The 18396-nt window shown below is 30.4% G+C and overlaps 1 protein-coding gene across 1 annotated transcript in view; it reads left to right on the forward strand.

The window, feature by feature from the left end:
- Nucleotides 1-18396, forward strand: part of LOC145265495 (paired box protein Pax-6-like) — a 1005138-nt gene that overhangs the window by 72662 nt on the left and 914080 nt on the right. The window contains exon 2 of the mRNA XM_080121382.1: nt 4941-5060. The gene's annotated coding sequence lies outside the window, so the exon portion shown is untranslated. The remainder of the gene's footprint in view (nt 1-4940; nt 5061-18396) is intronic.

Genomic DNA, 18396 nt, shown 5'->3' on the forward strand with positions numbered 1-18396 from the left:
TCATATTTGTGCTTTTAAAATTTATTGGATACAAAAATGAAGCAGTCTTGTTTCAAAATCTGATATATAGAGCAAGTGTGTTAGATATTTACGCAGAAAAGGCCAAAGTAGAGCAAGTGTGTTAGATATTTACACAGAATAGGACACAGAGCAAGTGTGTTAGATATTTACGCAGAAAAAGACACAGTGGAGCAAGTGTGTAAGCTATTTACGCAGAAAAGGACACCGAGCAAGTGTGTTAAATATTCACACAGAAAAAGGAACAATGTAGAGCATGTGTGTTAGATATTTACACAGAATAGGACACAGTAGATCAAGTGTGTTAAGTATTTACACAGAAAAGAACACAGTACAGCAAGTGTATTAGATATTTACACAGAATAGGACACAACAGAGCATGTGTGTTAGATATTCACACGGAAAATGAGACAGCAGAGCAAGTGTGTTAGATATTGACACAGAATAAGATAAAGTAGAGCAAGTTTGTTAGATATTGTCACAGAATAGGACACAGGGGAGCAAGTGTGTTAGATATTTACACGGAAAATGGTACAGTAGAGCAAGTGTGTTCGATATTTACACAGATTAAGACACAGTAGAGCAAGTGTGTTAGATATTTACACAGAAAAGGAGACATTGTTTCAGAACGTGTGTATATTCATCTCGAATGTTAGTGTTGTCGGTACATTTATTACCCCACTGTGATAGTCTATTCCAATCACCCGGGATCCAAATCCGATGAAAGAAGGAACAGGTTATTTGGACCAAAGTTAGCACTTTATACAGCCAAACACCATAAGTGCTTGGAGAAGTTTTACTACCACACAAACCGAAACACCCGACATATAAAATCAAAAGTAACTTCTTTGATAAAACAGGGGCGGGTTTAAAATAGAAGTTTCGGTGTAAGCACCAGTGCACCATAATACTTGACTTTTTCATTTTTAACTTAAATTCAAGCTATTGTCACAGGACAAGCAATAATGCCAGACATATAAAATCAACAGTATGTTTTTTGACATGACAGTTGCTTTTTGAATTTTTAACTGTTATTCAAGTCACTATATGTAAAAATAAAATAATTTTATAAAATACACAGTATTTTCTCTACAGTGCAATGCCCACTGCAATTTGGTTTCGACTTTTACTGTGAGAAGGCCTGTAAAGTATATAGAGCAAATGTGTTAGATATTTACACAGACTAAGACACAGTAGATCAGAACGTGTGTAAATTTATCTCGAATTTTAGTGTTTCGGTGCATTCATTACTTCACTGTGAAAGTTTATTCCAATATACCGGGATCTATTGCCTTCAACCTGTCCTACCTGTAGCTCAGTCTGTTTCGGACGGGAGAGTGAGCCTAGATCTGCAGTACCCAGCATCATCTAAACAAATTCATAGCGCTAGCTATCTATTATCTCTAGTATGATTGGGTGGTCTTCTTTCTTCTGACGGATGAACCGTTTCTAAAAGGGCGAGGATGTCGTAGGGGTGAAAAAAATATGATAATCAAAACGATTAATTTTTTTTTTTTTTTTTTTTAATATGGATTGCCCGTTCCTATGATCTGCATTCTTCGCGATAATATTCTCATCTTGAATATTATTTTCACAGGGTTGGATGGAAGCGTTGTCCTTCTGACCTTCTTTACGCGTATCTTGTCGAAATCTAGAAGCTTTCTGTTTAAATTAACTATATTTCTGTAAACGATGATCCGGCAGAAGGCCTAATTAATTCAAATTCTGATATTCTGAGCGTAACGGATAAGGAATTTTTTTTATATTCGGTTGTAAATTACACCTTGTTTGATGTTGAACATTCAATGCTCAGTTCCAATATTAATAGTGTTCTAAATTTCCGAACCCGATACAATAAGCTATAACGATTCAAAAAGGATATGATCGCCTAAAAAGGTAAGGTTTCATTTTCTTCATGTGGGGAAGAACAAAAAATTAGAGAGAGTTTTTCTTATTTTTAAAACAGATTTATTTTTTAAGCGACTTTTAAATGTTTTTCTTTTTCTTTTCATGTACCAGCAGTGTAGGCGGCTGTGCCCCGTCGTAAAATACGCTTAAAGGTGATATTTGAACCCTACCAGATCTGAGCTACTGAACCTAATTTGCGCCTGTGCATGACCTTCTGGGCAAAATTGTGAAAAAAAATTTAAACATGTTAGTAATTTTTTGCCTTTAATCTACCATCTGCATTCATTCTTGGTCTGCCAGTCCGTCCAACAGGTTGAGCCCTCTTTGATGCACAGGTACTTTCTGCAGTGGATGCACCAGAACCTTGTCTTCACCTTATTTTCGGGGTTGTTTTTGTAAGATACTCCCGGGTGCTGTCGGTTGCATCTCAGCTGTTTCTTTATGCACACATAACAGATATGATCAGGTGACGTGCTGCGATTGGTTAACTGCTTTTAGCTCCCTGACAAGACAAATATAGGTGGTCGGAAAAATACCGGTTTAGCAGTAACTCGCTATATAGCATTTTCGGAAATTAGCAGTATATCGGTAACTCGGTCTGGTAGGGGTGATTTATCCAGATTTCGCATATATTATTATAGAGTCGTAAGTTCATAAGTAAAAAAAAAAAAAAAGGTATTTAAGTGCTACTAGCTAGAATCGAAACTGAAAAGGAAACTGTAGCATTCAAAGCTGGTGACGTTAGCACTCTACCAACGTGAAACGAATATAAACTGATTAAAAATAAACTAATGATGAATGTACACAATATATAACGATTTATTCAGTTTTCACTCATTTTAACCCCTTAAAGAACGACCCGTAAAAAATCCAATCATGTAAGTCCACTAGTGCCGCACTATGATTTTTAGTTTCGGCGAGATAAAGTTCGAATAGATGGAGACAGACAGACATAGTGAGTTTTATAAATAATTTCGAAGACATTTTGAAATATCACTTCATATGTAACGTTATGTCATTATACCTTATATTTCATATGTAACGAAATATACCTTATACTTCATATGTAACGAAATATCACTTCATATATAACGTTATGTCATTATACCTTATACTTCATATGTAACGAAATATACCTTATACTTCATATGTAACGAAATATCACTTCATATCTAACGTTATGTCATTATACCTAATACTTCATATGTAACGAAATATCACTTCATATATAACGTTATGTCATTATACCTTATACTTCATATGTAACGAAATATACCTTATACTTCATATGTAACGAAATATCACTTCATATATAACGTTATGTCATTATACCTTATACTTCATATGTAACGAAATATCACTTCATATATAACGTTATGTCATTATACCTTATACTTCATATGTAACGAAATATACCTTATACTTCATATGTAATGAAATATCACTTCATATATAACGTATGTCATTATACCTTTTACTTCATATGTAACGAAATATCACTTCATATATAACGTTATGTCATTATACCTTATACTTCATATGTAACGAAATATACCTTATACTTCATATGTAACGAAATATCACTTCATATGTAACGTTATGTCATTATACCTTATACTTTAAAGTTGTGCCATTTTATTCTGTTTTTCAAGTGGTGCATTTTTTTACCTATTTTTCCACTCGTAAATTTTTATAAATAATTTCGAAGACATTTTGAAATATTACTTCATATGTAACGTTATGTCATTATACCTTATACTTTAAAGTTGTGCCATTTTGTTCTGTTTTTCAAGTGGTGCATTTTTTTTACCTATTTTTACACTCGTCACCTTTTTTATCTGCGTTCGCACATTGATGCTTATTATGATGTATAGATAATCATTTTCTGTTTGTTTAAAATGAGAAAATATTCGCCATATTCCGATAATATACCTTAACACTAGTAAACACGCACGATGAAAGTGACATTGAGAACAATTATGAAAAATCAAAGAAAATTTCTGTAGGTAAATATATAGACACTTTAAATGATTAAGAATCCCTCGTGGTAGCGAACCGGAACATTCGAAAAGAATCAGTAAGTCTATCGGAAAATAGACACGTAATATAAACCTCTCATCAATCATGTATATATATATATATATATATATATATATATATATATATATATATATATATATATATATATATACTTTATTTACTTCACATAAACTTAATATACGATAGTATAAATTTATTAATGAGATTATGACAATCACTGAGACAAAGTCGAGGCATATGAACTAAATGTTACGCTGTAGACTCTGGAACAACAACTATTACTATTAGTTTAAAAAAATGCAAATCTCTGGATATCTAGATTGGGGCAGACTTTTCTATCATTGACCAAGTCCAACTGATGAAGCATACTACAAGTAAAATCCTACAATTTTCCCCTAGCTAATAGGCCAAGAAATCCATTAGTCAATTGATTTCGTAATTCCAAAATACGTAATTTCAGTGCATATTTGCATGATACCATCAATCATCGGTTTACATCAGCCTTCATGAACAGGTTTAACGAAGCAATATTATCATAGAGAACAAAAGATAGAAAGTAGTAGATCCAGTTGATGTCAGTGTCTTCAACAATGCGGCGTTAAATAGAGTTGAGAGGAACAATATAACGAAATAGGATAGTCTTATAAAAATATGAAAAATATTTATAGAAACAATCAAATTCAGGAAAAATAACTTCAAAGATTACCAGACAGATATACCAGGTGAACCAAGTGCAAGAAAGATATAAACAATTACACTTGCAGGGACTGTTTGATTTTTTTTTCTAAATGTCTTGATTGGAATGTATAAAATAGCAGATTAATGCCTGGCATGCGTTAAGATACCCCATATCTAGGTAAGAGAAAACAGTAATAAAATTGAAAAAAAGTGTAAGAAATAAACTCAGTTTGTAGTTCTGAAATATATTCCGATAATATGTTGTGAATTTTTTTCTGTTTTGTTTTTTTTTTCAGTTGGAACAAGATGCATTCTCACCAAAGAATAACCTGGATGTATTTCTAACTCGTTAAACCAATCATTTTATTTGGATAATTCATTCTTCCCCGAAACACGAATTTTCTTAATATTTCAAGGTAAGTGAATTTATGTGAGCAGATTGAACTTTAATTCGAATTTTTTATCTTATTTATTACTAGCACTGTGACGGGGACACCCGGCTTTCCCTGGGCGTAAACTACTCTCAAATATGATATTTTAATTTGAACAGATTTCATATATATTAATATAGAGTCATGATTTCAAAAAATAAATGAATAAATAAATAAGTATTTAGGTGCAATCAGCTAGAATCGAAACCGAAACCGTAGCAGTTTAATCTGGTTACGTTACCACTGTGACATGCATATAAACTGATGAAAAATTAAAAAATAAACGAAGATTAATGTACAGAATAGTTAACGATTTTTTTTTCAATTTTGACCCATTTTTAACCCCTTAAAAACAATTTAACTGGCTAAAAGCCCATAATAGAATGGTTCATGAAAATCCAATCATTTGAGGCCCCTAGCGCTCCTCTGCGACTTTAAGTTTCGACGGAGATAAAGTTTGAAAATATAAAGACGGACTGACTAACAGAATGACACACACAACCGACATATAGCCGTTTATCTCTTCTCTATCTTCTTCTATCTATCTATCTATCTATTCTATCTATTTCTTTTCTCTATATAAATAACATGAACTCATTTTTCCCGTGTGACTTTGACCTTAATAGGATTGAGAATCTAAACATTTCATGCAGATGTGCTATGCACAAACTGCATCACGATATCTGAGGTGTGTTATAGGCAGATTAGCTATCCACTAACTCGCAGATCGGAGCTTCCTATATTATATATGGTGAGAGTTCACTGCCAAAACCGGTTATGATCAATGGAAGTAGTAAAGCTATCTCTCTCTAAAAACTTCATACTTCCACCGCCACTCATTTACACCGTCCGTGGCCATTCACAGGAGACAAATAAGGACAAACGCCGGTTTAGGTTTTCATAAAAACTGGACTGCAATTCAGGTGAAACGCACCATGCTAACTTTTACTTTGGTTAAAAATAAAAACAAACACAAACCAACAAACTTGACATTTCCTTAAATTGCATTAAAACTTATGATACATCAATTCCATTTTATTTCGCATTCTTCGGATATAACAACATCGTTTTCCTGGCTTTTGGGGGGGCGGGGGTCCATGTATCTTCCCTCTGTTTTTCGTTTTCTCGATCTTTCCCATTCTCAAATTTATTTTGAGTTTCCTCTCTTTTTCAGCAAATTCACCACCGTTTCTTTTCATTTCCATTTATTTATTTTTATTTTTATAAACTATCCTTTGTTTCTGTTTCTACGAATTTTACATTTTGTTTATTTCTTTCTTCTCTCTTCCCGTTTTTCCTCTTCCTTCCGTAACTTTAACATCGTTTCACATTTATACACTAGGAAATATAATAACATTACTTACACGTTTTCCACAGTTTACACTTATACAAAAACAAATTACAGGCCCATTCTTTCCATTTTCTTTTTATTTATTTCTGTATTTTTCTGGAAACCATATATTACATAAATTTCGTACGATTTCGTTTCGTTCCGATCTATTTTTTCTGTTTACATTTTCCCTATCTTTCGAGAAAGTTTGACATCGTTATTTTTATATATTTTCTTTCGTTTTATTTGGTTTCGTCCAGTTAGAGTTTTCTTTTTTCTGGTTACGTTCTGACGAACTTTCTGGTAAGTTTGACATCGTTCTTTTCTTTTCTTTTGGTTTTTTTTTCTGCTCCCACAGTTAGATATTACTTTTCCGGTCAATATAATTATACCATCGTAATTATCGTATTTCGTAATCTAAAATATCAGTTAGTTTTACGTGGGTCACATTTTTACACTAAGACAAATATATCGATTACTTTTTTGCAGTTTCATACTCTTTCCATGTCTTTTTTTATAAACCGTACATTATATCGTTTCCGTTTTATTTCGTTTCGTTTCGTTCCGTAAGATTTTTCTTTTTCTGTATACATTTTTTCGATGTTTGACATCGTTATTTCTTCCATTTTTTTTTTACCATTTACGAAATCATTTCCGTTTTGTTTCGTTTCTTTACGTTCGATTCTACTTTTTTCTGTTTGCATTTTTCCGAGCGTTCTGGAAAGTTTGTACATCGTTCTTTTCTTGTTCTTTTTTGGTTGGGGGGAGGCGCAGTTTCTAAGTTTAGCATTGTTACTGTTTTTTTTGGAGGGATACCAACAGTTAAACATTTATTTTCCGGTCAAAATAATTATTCCATCGATTTGGAACACATGAAACTATGACTGATTTCATGTTGACTTTCTTCTGTTAATATAAGAAGGATGTGCTGAATTAAACACATTTATAAACATTGTTATTTACAATGATACCCTTAATATTTGCAGGGGATCTTTCTTAACAAATATATTCAACATCAAATTAGATTTTCTCATTGTTTATACGATTCCGAGCAACGTCGGGTAGCCCTGCTAGTCTTTTTTATATTTGTTACGTGATAAGGGCTGTCCCCTTTTCATGTAAGTATAAAAATGGAGAATGTAGTTTAAAATGAAAATGAAATAGCAATAGACAAATTCGAACCTCGTAATTTAGTTTAGAAATAGATTACGTGTGAGAATTTAAAAATGTAAAACAAACCTTTGTTTAGAATATAGATAAATATTTCAAGGAAAGAATGTGAACTCTCAAGTTTGTTATGAAATTTTAAATTGAAAGAATGCAGCTTATAAGATAATGTTTTTAACATATTGAATATAGGTTAAAATTCCTTTTGTAGAAATAGGAAAAGTTTTGGACACGCATGTCCAGAACACGTGAAAGAAGGCACATGTTTTAACATGTGTATGACGTCACGGAAAATAGAAAGTTCTAGGAATAGAGAAAAAACTTTAGAGTTAGAGAAACAGTCAGTGAAGAAACTCGGAGAGAGTCAGGTCTAGGAAGCGAGACGTCACTTCAAGAAAAAAATGTGAAGCCTTGAATTCTTGGTGATGGAAACACGGCCGTGTGACGAAATAAACCATCAAGTGTTTTTTGTAAAGCTCGTCTTGTCTTATGATTCTTACAAAAAGGTAAAGTCCAATTGTATTATATATTTGTGTTATATGTCTTTACATACACGTCTCAACATCATCATGTCCGAACTGTCTGAACACTATCCCTTCACTCCAAGAGCTTTCTTCTTCTTCCATTCATCACAATTAGGGAATGAACATTTAATATATAAGAATCCCTCCTAACATGAACAATCTCACTAAGTCTCTCTATCCTTACAACAACATATCTCTCTCTGAGTCTTAAACAGTCTCTCTAAGATACAACAAACATCACTTATAATAAGACTCTTCCTTTATCTCTAAGACTCTCTCTCAATGGAACCCCTATATAACATATTTCTCAATTTTATTTCGCATACTGACGAGGTATTTTACCAAATGCAAAATTGTATTCTATTTAGGAGTTCACAGCGGACACAATTGTGACGTTATACACGTTTACACTCGCGTAAACAAGTAAACACTAGAGATCCAACACGTTGTAGCAGAGTACGTCACAAGAAACAGAAGACATGTAATAATTCGACTTATTTTTTCCCGGTATAATAACAATGTTTACTTTCGGCTATTTCCCCGAATAAAAGGTGATCTTCATCATTCTCTTTGACTAATGTGCTCTTGAACGTCTTTGTCGATCTGTGCACACGTTGTTTTTATATTTTACTTTTTCCTTACCGTGACGTCACTTCGCACACGACTCAACATTTGCATATAGCCAATATACGCTCGCACACGCTCTGTTACATTATGCTAAAAATTAGAGTCGTTTCTTTCGCATTTGTTTCGGAAAGTACTTTTCAAATTTTTCTTCTTCTTCTTCTTCTTCTTCTTCTTCTTATTATTATTATTATTATTATTATTATTATTATTATTATTATTATTATTTACTCACTATGAGTAGCCAAACAAGCCATCATCAAAGATTTCCTTTTGAGAACAACTTGTGGTATTCTCTGGAGATTGAGTGACAACAAGTCTACTCAGATTTTCAGTACTCTCAACCTATTTCGATAACATTTGCAAAATAATTTGCGTTAACGCAACAGCTGCTTATCATTGATTTCTCGTTCGCAGCAACCATTAGTCTTCACTTGAATTTGGTTGGCAATAAGCCTCCTGAAGGTCTCAGTCCTCTTTGTACTCAACTGGCGGAGGTCTGTTTCGTACTTTCTCTCCGCGGTTTTCCATCCTCCATGACCCTCATTTATTTGGGGTGATGCCAGTTCATGGTGACACGGACGAAAATTATTATTATTATTATTGTTTTTATTATTATTATTATTATTATTATTATTATTATTATTATTATTGTTGTTATTATTATTATTATTATTGTTGTTGTTGTCGTTATTGTTGCTGTTTTTGTTATTATTGCTATTGTTGTTATTATATAATCCCTAGGACTACTCACGCAGGTCATCATCGGAGATTGCTCACTGAGTATAACCGATAATATTCCCTGTAGTGTGAATGACAACAAATCTACCCAGTTTCCTGTTCTCTCTTTCTCTCTTTCATTATACTTTGCAAATGAATTTAAACAATCGCAACGGTCGCTTGACATTAACTACTTCTGACAACGATCACTGTTCATTACTGGAATTTGGGTGGCAATAAAGTTTCCCATGGTTTCGATCCTTTTGGAAATCATTCAGGGAAGGTTTGGTTGGTTCTTTCTCTTCTCAATCTTTCGACTTCTTGGTGTAGTGTTAGTCGATACTGTCATTAAAATGTTGGAGGAAATGGTGGTGGGTGGTGTTGGAGTTAACTTACAATTGTGTAATCTCACTGTTCGTGGGTCTATATGGCTTTCTATCCCTTTACTTCACTGTGGATGCTTATATAAATATGTATATGTGTGTGTGTCTGTGTGTGTGCATCTGTGTGTGTATCTGTGTGTCGGTGTGTGTGTGTCGGTGTGTGTGTCTGGTGTGTTTGTATGTGTCTGTATGTGTCCGTGTGTTTCTGTGTGTGTTTGTGTATGTGTGTCTGTGTGTGTCTGTGTGCGTGTTTGTGTGTGTGTCTGTGTGTTGTATGTTTCTGTGTGTGTGTGTCTGTGTGTTGTATGTTTCTGTGTGTGTGTCTATGTGTGTTTCTGTGTGGGTTGTGTGTTCCTGTGTGTGTGTCTGTGTGTGCGCGCGCGCAAACGTGTGTGTGTATGTGTGTGTGTGTGCGTGTGTAAAAAAGTAAATACAAAAATATATAAATGTGTGTATCTTTTCTGTATTTATTTCCTATGTGTTGACGTGTAGGAATAATAAAAAATCTTTCACAGAAAACGAAATTGTTTCTTTCAAAAGCACAACACACGCACATACACACACGCGCGCGCACATACACTGGAAATTGATATCTTTAAAGAGCATTTTGCTCATTCAAGCAGACATTAAATGCAACGGAGATACTTGGTTTGATGATTGTTTTATTATTATTTTTTCTATTTTCTGTATAATGTTTCCCTTAGCAAAGACTTAGTTTTAAACCGACTTTTAATCGACTGTTTATATACTTTTAATATGACCATCTCGAAAGAATTGATTAGTTTTCAGTTTTATATTTTGCATTTTCCCGCGTATTAGCTTTAAGCTCATCAACTTAATGATTTGCATCTGAGGATGATTCGCAGTTGAATCGACAGTGCTCATCGAACGTATGGAACTTTCCATAATATTGTAAGTTTTGATATGAAAACGATTATACGAATAACGAGAGAAAAAAGGAATTATAAAGAAAAGTATCGTCTTTGAACTTAATAATGTCTGCTTTCATATGAATATATATATATATATATATATATATATATATATACACAGAAAAAGAGACAGAGAGAATGAGAGCCATATATATATATATGTATATATATATATATGTATGTATATGTATGTATATATATATATAACTACTTCATTTACCCACATAAAATTAATATACGAATATACGATATCGCCATATATATTTTATAAATTACTATATATATGAATGAAAAAGAATGAAAAAAGTATAAAAGCTTATAACTTTTCTTCATTCGTTTTTAATTGTTGACGTGCAGGAATACAAAATAATAATATTATATATATATATATATATATATATATATATATATATATATATATTTACTATAATAATTATCAAATACTTACAGACACTAGCGTTCCATCCATTCGGAAATCCTTAGTGCAGTGTATCACTTTTACCGCCGGTCATGAGATTCGAACCCAGCAGGGAAGTGATCTCTGACTACATCAGCTAAAAACAAATTCACACATCCACAGTTAACTCCACGAAATATCGTTGAAATTTAAACATTTATGTTTAAATGTCTTAACGTTTCTCAGATTGGTGTAATGTTTATATGTATATGATTATATATATATATATATGTATGTGTGTGTATGTATATATATATGTGTATAGGTGTGTATATATGAGTATATATATATATATATATATATATATGTCTGTGTGTATATGTATATAGGTGTGTATATATATGTCTATATATATGTATATATATGTGTATATATATATATACATAAGGATACGTTTCTATATAAATTTAACCTACGAATATTATATTTTATTTTATGCAGATTTCGTTATGTCTATTTAATATTAATTATTACATACAAGAGTATATATATATAGATATTTATATGGATATATATTTATATAGATGTATATTGATATATATTTATATAGATATATATTCATATATATATTCATACATATATTTATATATAAATTTATCTATATATTTATATATAAATTTATATATATATTTAAAAATATATTATTTATATATATTTGTATATATATTTATTTATATATATATTTGTATATAAATTTATCTATATATTTATATATAAATTTATATATATATATTTAAAAATATATTATTTATATATATTTGTATATATATTTATTTATATATATATTTGTATATATATATTTATCTATATTAATATATATATGCATTTATATATATACGTTTATGTATATATATTTATATATATATATTCATATATATATATATTCATATATTTATTTATATTCATATATATATTCATATACATTTGTATATATAAATATATATATATATAGATTTATATATATATATATTTATATATATATTGTATATATATATATTCATATATATATTCAAATATATATATTTATATATATATGTATATATTTATATATATTTATATATTTGTATATATATATATTTATATGTATTTATATATTTATATATATATATTTATATATTTATATATTTATATATATATAGATATTTATATATGTATATATCTATCTATATATATATATTATATATATATATTTATATATTTATTTATATATGTATATATCTATATATACATATATATATATATATATTTATATATATATATATAGTTATATATATATTTATATACATATTTTTATATATATTTATATATTAATATATATATATATTTATATATAAATTTACATATATATATTTACATATATATATATATTTATACATAAATGTATAAATATATATATTTATAAATATATATTTATATATATATAGTTATATATATATTTATATACATATTTTTATATATATTTATATATATGTTAATGTATATATATATTTATATATAAATTTACATATATATATTTACATATATATATATATATTTATACATAAATGTATAAATATATATATTTATAAAAATATATTTATATAAATTTTTTATATATATATATGTATATATATGTACATATATTATATATGCATATTTATTTTTATATATATTTATATATACATATATATATATATTTATATATATATATTTCTTTATATATAGACGTATTTATATATGTATTTATATATAGTTATATATATATAGTTATATATATAGATATCTATATTTATATATATTTATATATATTTATATATATATTTATATACATATATTTATATATTTATATATATTTATGCTTCTATTTATATATAATTATATATATATATACATATATTTATATATGTGCATATATTTATATATGTATACTTATATATATAGATACTTATATATATATATATATATATATATATATATATGTTTATATATATATATACATATTTCATAAGAGCAAACAGTTAATAAAACATGTTAAAAAACACTTTGAAAAAGAGTTAAAAATATATTTAATCTGAAAAGGAACCACTTGATAAGTGGATAGTTCTTAATCCGCGGAGTTCCGAAGAAATACTTTCCTTCTCATCAGAGGGTTGTAATTATCAAAATGCGGCATAGGTTTTGGCGTACAAAAGTATTTGAGGAAATATCAAGTAAGTCAAAGATCTTACTTTATAATAAAATTAAAAGCAGAGGGAATATGGTGAAGAAAAAGGTGATTACACGTGAATGGATAGTCTGGTGAAAGGTAAATAATCCAATGACGGGAAATTCCAAATATATAACTCCAAGAAAATTTATTGTGTTTCCATTTGCACAAGTAAAATCCAAGGAAATCACGTAATTGGAAGATGGTCCAAAATAATCCAAAAGGCCGAAATCCATGGAAAACTTCACAAATATGTACAATGAAAAGAAAAGGGGAAATTTCCAATAATATTAATAAAAGAAAAATAAGATATGCTTTTCACACGACTGAAGAGACATAAAAAGGGAGACGAAATGAATTAAATCGTGATAGAATTAAATATAAGATAGAAAAACAAATGTAAAAATGACACAGTAAAAAAAGGATGTTAAAACACTCGAAAAAATCTAGGGCAAATAAATATGTTAACTGAAATGTACAGTTTATTACTTAAGAATATGTTAGCAATAAATGGAGAAAAAAATAAATAAATTAATAAAAAAATAAAAAATAGTAAATAAATAAATAATTAAAAATAAAAAAATAAAAAAAATGTAAGGGGAGAGTATGGTTGGTATCTGCAAATTCAGGATAGAGCAAGTAAGTATGGAAGTAAATGCATATAATAAAATATAAGTAAATCTACATGCAGGATATAGATGTGTGGGTAGATAGGAATATTAAGACTAAGGCGGAAATTGCAGATAAAAAACCAAACAAAAAGAAATAAGAAGTAAAATAAAGGATTATTGAGTTATAAAATATTAAGAAAGTATGTAGAAAGACGATAAAGTTAAAAAAAAACAGTATATATCTATCTAAAAGGTAAAAGTAATAACTATGTAATTTCAAAATTACCATAATTAAATTTGGACTTATGTTTACAGAAAGAGATCAGTTCGTTTTTAAAATTTAGTATATTGTTACTTTGTTTAAAGAAGAAATGTGTTTTGATATTCTTTTCTTAATTAATGTTGAAGTAGCGCCGATAGATGTATGTACTTTATTTAAAGCTCGAGGTCTGATATTCATATTAATTTACTGATTTGTATTAGTCAAATAGTTTGAATTTTGTTCATAGTGTTCAAATAATTGTGGGGCAATGATGGTATGAGGACAATTTTGGAGGGGATAATGAGTGTTGTTAGTGTTAGGATGGCTAGTAGGAGAAATATTATCATTATTATTATTATTGGTAGTTGTATAATTGTAGATAATTGTAGGCGGCTCGAATGGTATATTGGATTAGTAACTATATCTGATAGGGGATGGGAAGAAGTATAACTTGAAGACGAAATATTAGTGTCTGTTATGGGAGGATTACATGGGGACTCAGTAATTGTGCATGAATATATAACATCTTTATAGATGCAATCATTATTGAATAGGCAAGGATGTTTGATATTACAATTACAGTTAGTTTTGGGTTTAATTGGGAAAGGGATTTGTTGGGCTGATTTAATTATTTTGTTCTTAGATGTTAAGATTCTTTGTGCTAAATTAGGCATTGTTGAATAAGAAATCCTGATTGAGTTTTTATTGAAAATAGAACTATATCCGTGTGGGTATATGAAAGAGTTTTGTACAATGTTGAAGAATTCCTTAGGTATATTAGTTTTGATATTTACGCTAAATGTAGGATTAAACCAAATATTTTTTTTTCTCCTGATGCGACTGGGTGGGTTAGATGTATTGCGATTAGTATTTTGGTTTTAATTATATATGTAAACTGGTTCATTGTTATTGATAGCAGCAGATTTTGTTATTTGAACTGGTTTCTTACGAGTCATATTGTGTGTGATTACAGATCTAAGGTGGCCTGTAGGATGAGCATAATGGTTGTATTTAATGTTTTCCTTGTATCATGAGTTCTTTAAAGCATTATTGAAGAAAGTAGCATTTTGATTAAAAGTTTTTTGGGGTTTTTTTTAAATCAGCAGAAAGAGCATAAATTCTTCTAGAGATGAATCGTACTATAGATTTTATAATTGAGTTTGGGTGCTTAGAAGATTTATGGACGTGTAAAAGCGTAAGGTTTGGTTTATGATAGGGGCTATGAGTTTCGGTGTTAAGATTAAGTGTAACATCTAGAAAATTTGAAGTTTTTTTCTTTGGTTCGATAATTATAGAAAGGCCAAAGATATTAAAGAAGTTATGTAATTTATAAATTGTTTTGTTGTACTCTCTGGGCCTGGTTGTTGTAGTAAAAAGGGCATCATCTCCGTAAAGGCCCCCTTGGATATGTTTAAAGTGGTATTTAAGTTTTTTTCAGTAAGAAGAGTCCCACTAAATATGTAACTTCTGCAGAGGCAGAAGTACCCATCAAGATGTCAAAATTATCAGGGGTGTCCTTTCTAGTATATATATATATATATATATATATATATATATATATATATATATATATATATATATAAATTATCACGTCAGAATTATCAGGGGCGTCCTTTCTAGTCTCTCCTTCTCTCTATATATATATTTACATATATGTATATTCATATATATATATATATATATTTATATATATATAACTATATATTTATATATATATTTATATATATATATTTATATATATATTTATATATATACTTGTATATATATTTATATATATTTATTTATATATATATATATATATATTTATATATGTATATATATACATAGAGAGAGAGAAAGAGAGCGAGAGAGGGGGAGAGCGACATACAATTAATTTACGAAAATATGTATATATTCATAGAGTACCTTTAACATAAGTGTGTCACGGTTTCCACATCATAAATTATTTAATCGAGAAGTGCTATTTATGCAAAAGGGTGATAGGTGATAACATGCTACGAACATTAAATCCCCCACTAATCCACGGAGTCTTCTATTTTGTACTTTGTCAAGGCAGAATAGGCTGATTTTCGAAGCTCGAGCCCAGATGTGGCAGCAGTACTCCATCTTTGGCGCACTTGGCTTTAATACAGATAGAGAATTTCATCAGTAGTAAGATATCTTTTGAAGCGGTAGAGGGATCCTACCATTTTCCCGGCTGCCCGGGCAACAGACTTGACATATGTGTTCCATTTCAGATCAGGAGTAAAGGTCAAACCCAGGAGCTTGTTAAAACATGAAGCCTCCCGAAGACGAGAGCCGTCCATTTCAATTGATGCCAGATGGGGATCAGCGCGTTGATGATGTAAAGATAGAAGATTGGCTTTAAATGCATTAAAAGTAACCAGCCACCTCTTCCCCCACTGTACCACGCGCTCAAGATCAGAGGAGAGGGAATGAGAGAGAGAGAGAGAGAGAGAGAGAGAGAGAGAGCTTTGTCATTTACGGCCTTTGATGTGTTGCCATAAATGGTCGTGTCATTGTCGGGTAATGGCACCTCAAGTAACATACAATAAGACAACTCGCCCCCTAAAGTGAAACTAACATTTTTATCCTGAAGTTAACCTGGTGACTGTACAAAATAGTTAATAAGTGCACTACTTATTGTAAGAATGGATTTCTAAATAAAAAGAACGTAACTTAGAAACACATGCTTAATAAAAAAAAGAGGGGTTTGGTAAACTGTTTGTTGCCATTTATTTTATTTTTTTCTTTGAATTTTTTGTATTTTGAATAACCCCCCCCTTTTTTGGCTTAAAAATACATATTTTATATAATAATCGACGGAAACCCCATTTTCCACAATGCAGCTGGTGGGATCCTTCTACCGCTCCAGTAGATATCTCACTTTTGCTGCAATTCTCTATTTATATAAAAGCCAAGAACGCCAAAGGATGGAATACTGCTGCCATATCTGGACAGGAACTGCTAAAAACAGCCTATCTTGCCTTGACAAAGTACAAAATAGACTTCATAGCCTAGTGGGGAATGCCCTTTTCTCTTCCCTGCAACCTCTCTCACACAGAAGGAACCTTGCGATCATGTCTTTGTTTTATCGTTATTTCCATGGCAAGTGCTTGTCCGAGCTCCAATTTCTGGTCCCCCCTCGCCAATCTTTCACGATAAACACCCGTCTAGCTGAAACCACTGTCAATAATTTTCCCCATTCTTTATATGTGCCTAAATCAAATAGATTCCATGACCAAACATGATGAACCGCCCCTTTGAGTAAGACACGTAATCAGATCTTCATTACTAGCGATTACTACGATATTATCTCATTGATTACTGTACACGCAATAACCTTTATCCCCGAGTGGTCTCCGGGCCTGGATAAGTGGTGACTTCCTTGTATAAGAGAACAAAGTACCATAATTTATTGCTAATAACATGGTACAACGATAACGCATTTATTTGTCAGCTGAACTGCTTTTATATTTGACTTTGACAATTCGACAAGAAAAATCTATGTTAGATTTATATGCTTTACAGTAGTTTTCTATTTATTTTATTTATTTACATGTAATATATTGATGTTGGCATCCTGTAGATGTTCAGCGTAAATGGAGATGCTCTGATCTGTAAAAAATGCTAAAGTATTTATCTTAGCTAGCAAGGACGCCCGCTAAAATACGATATTTTAATTCTCGTAGATTCCGTATATTATTGCAGAGTTTATGTTTTATCGATTTTCATGTATTATAAGGTTGCGATTTCCAATAGATACATACATCTATATGACTTGGGTGAATCAGTTTAAATTGAAACGGATAACAAAACTTTTGAACTTAGTACTGTATGCGAATGACTATAATGCTCCTCATCTTGAGTTGAGCATATTGAGAAGTGATACACGAATTACCATTAGCGTATAAGCGATGCTCTTTGTGTAAACAAATCGAGCTTAGGTATTTCGGACGATGTCAAGACATCGTAAAAACTAACGATTCACCCAGCAGCCGCCGATATCGTAGTGGTTAGAAGCCTTGATTGTCATACAGACGGTCGGGTTTCAATCCTGGCTTGAGGTAGTTGCCTGTCTAGCCGCACTAATGAGTTGTGAAACAGCGAAACTACTGTGTGTGGA

Source organism: Euprymna scolopes, chromosome 40, assembly GCF_053919585.1.
Source record: "Euprymna scolopes isolate OS-2025 chromosome 40, ASM5391958v1, whole genome shotgun sequence".
Taxonomy (NCBI): domain Eukaryota; kingdom Metazoa; phylum Mollusca; class Cephalopoda; order Sepiida; family Sepiolidae; genus Euprymna; species Euprymna scolopes.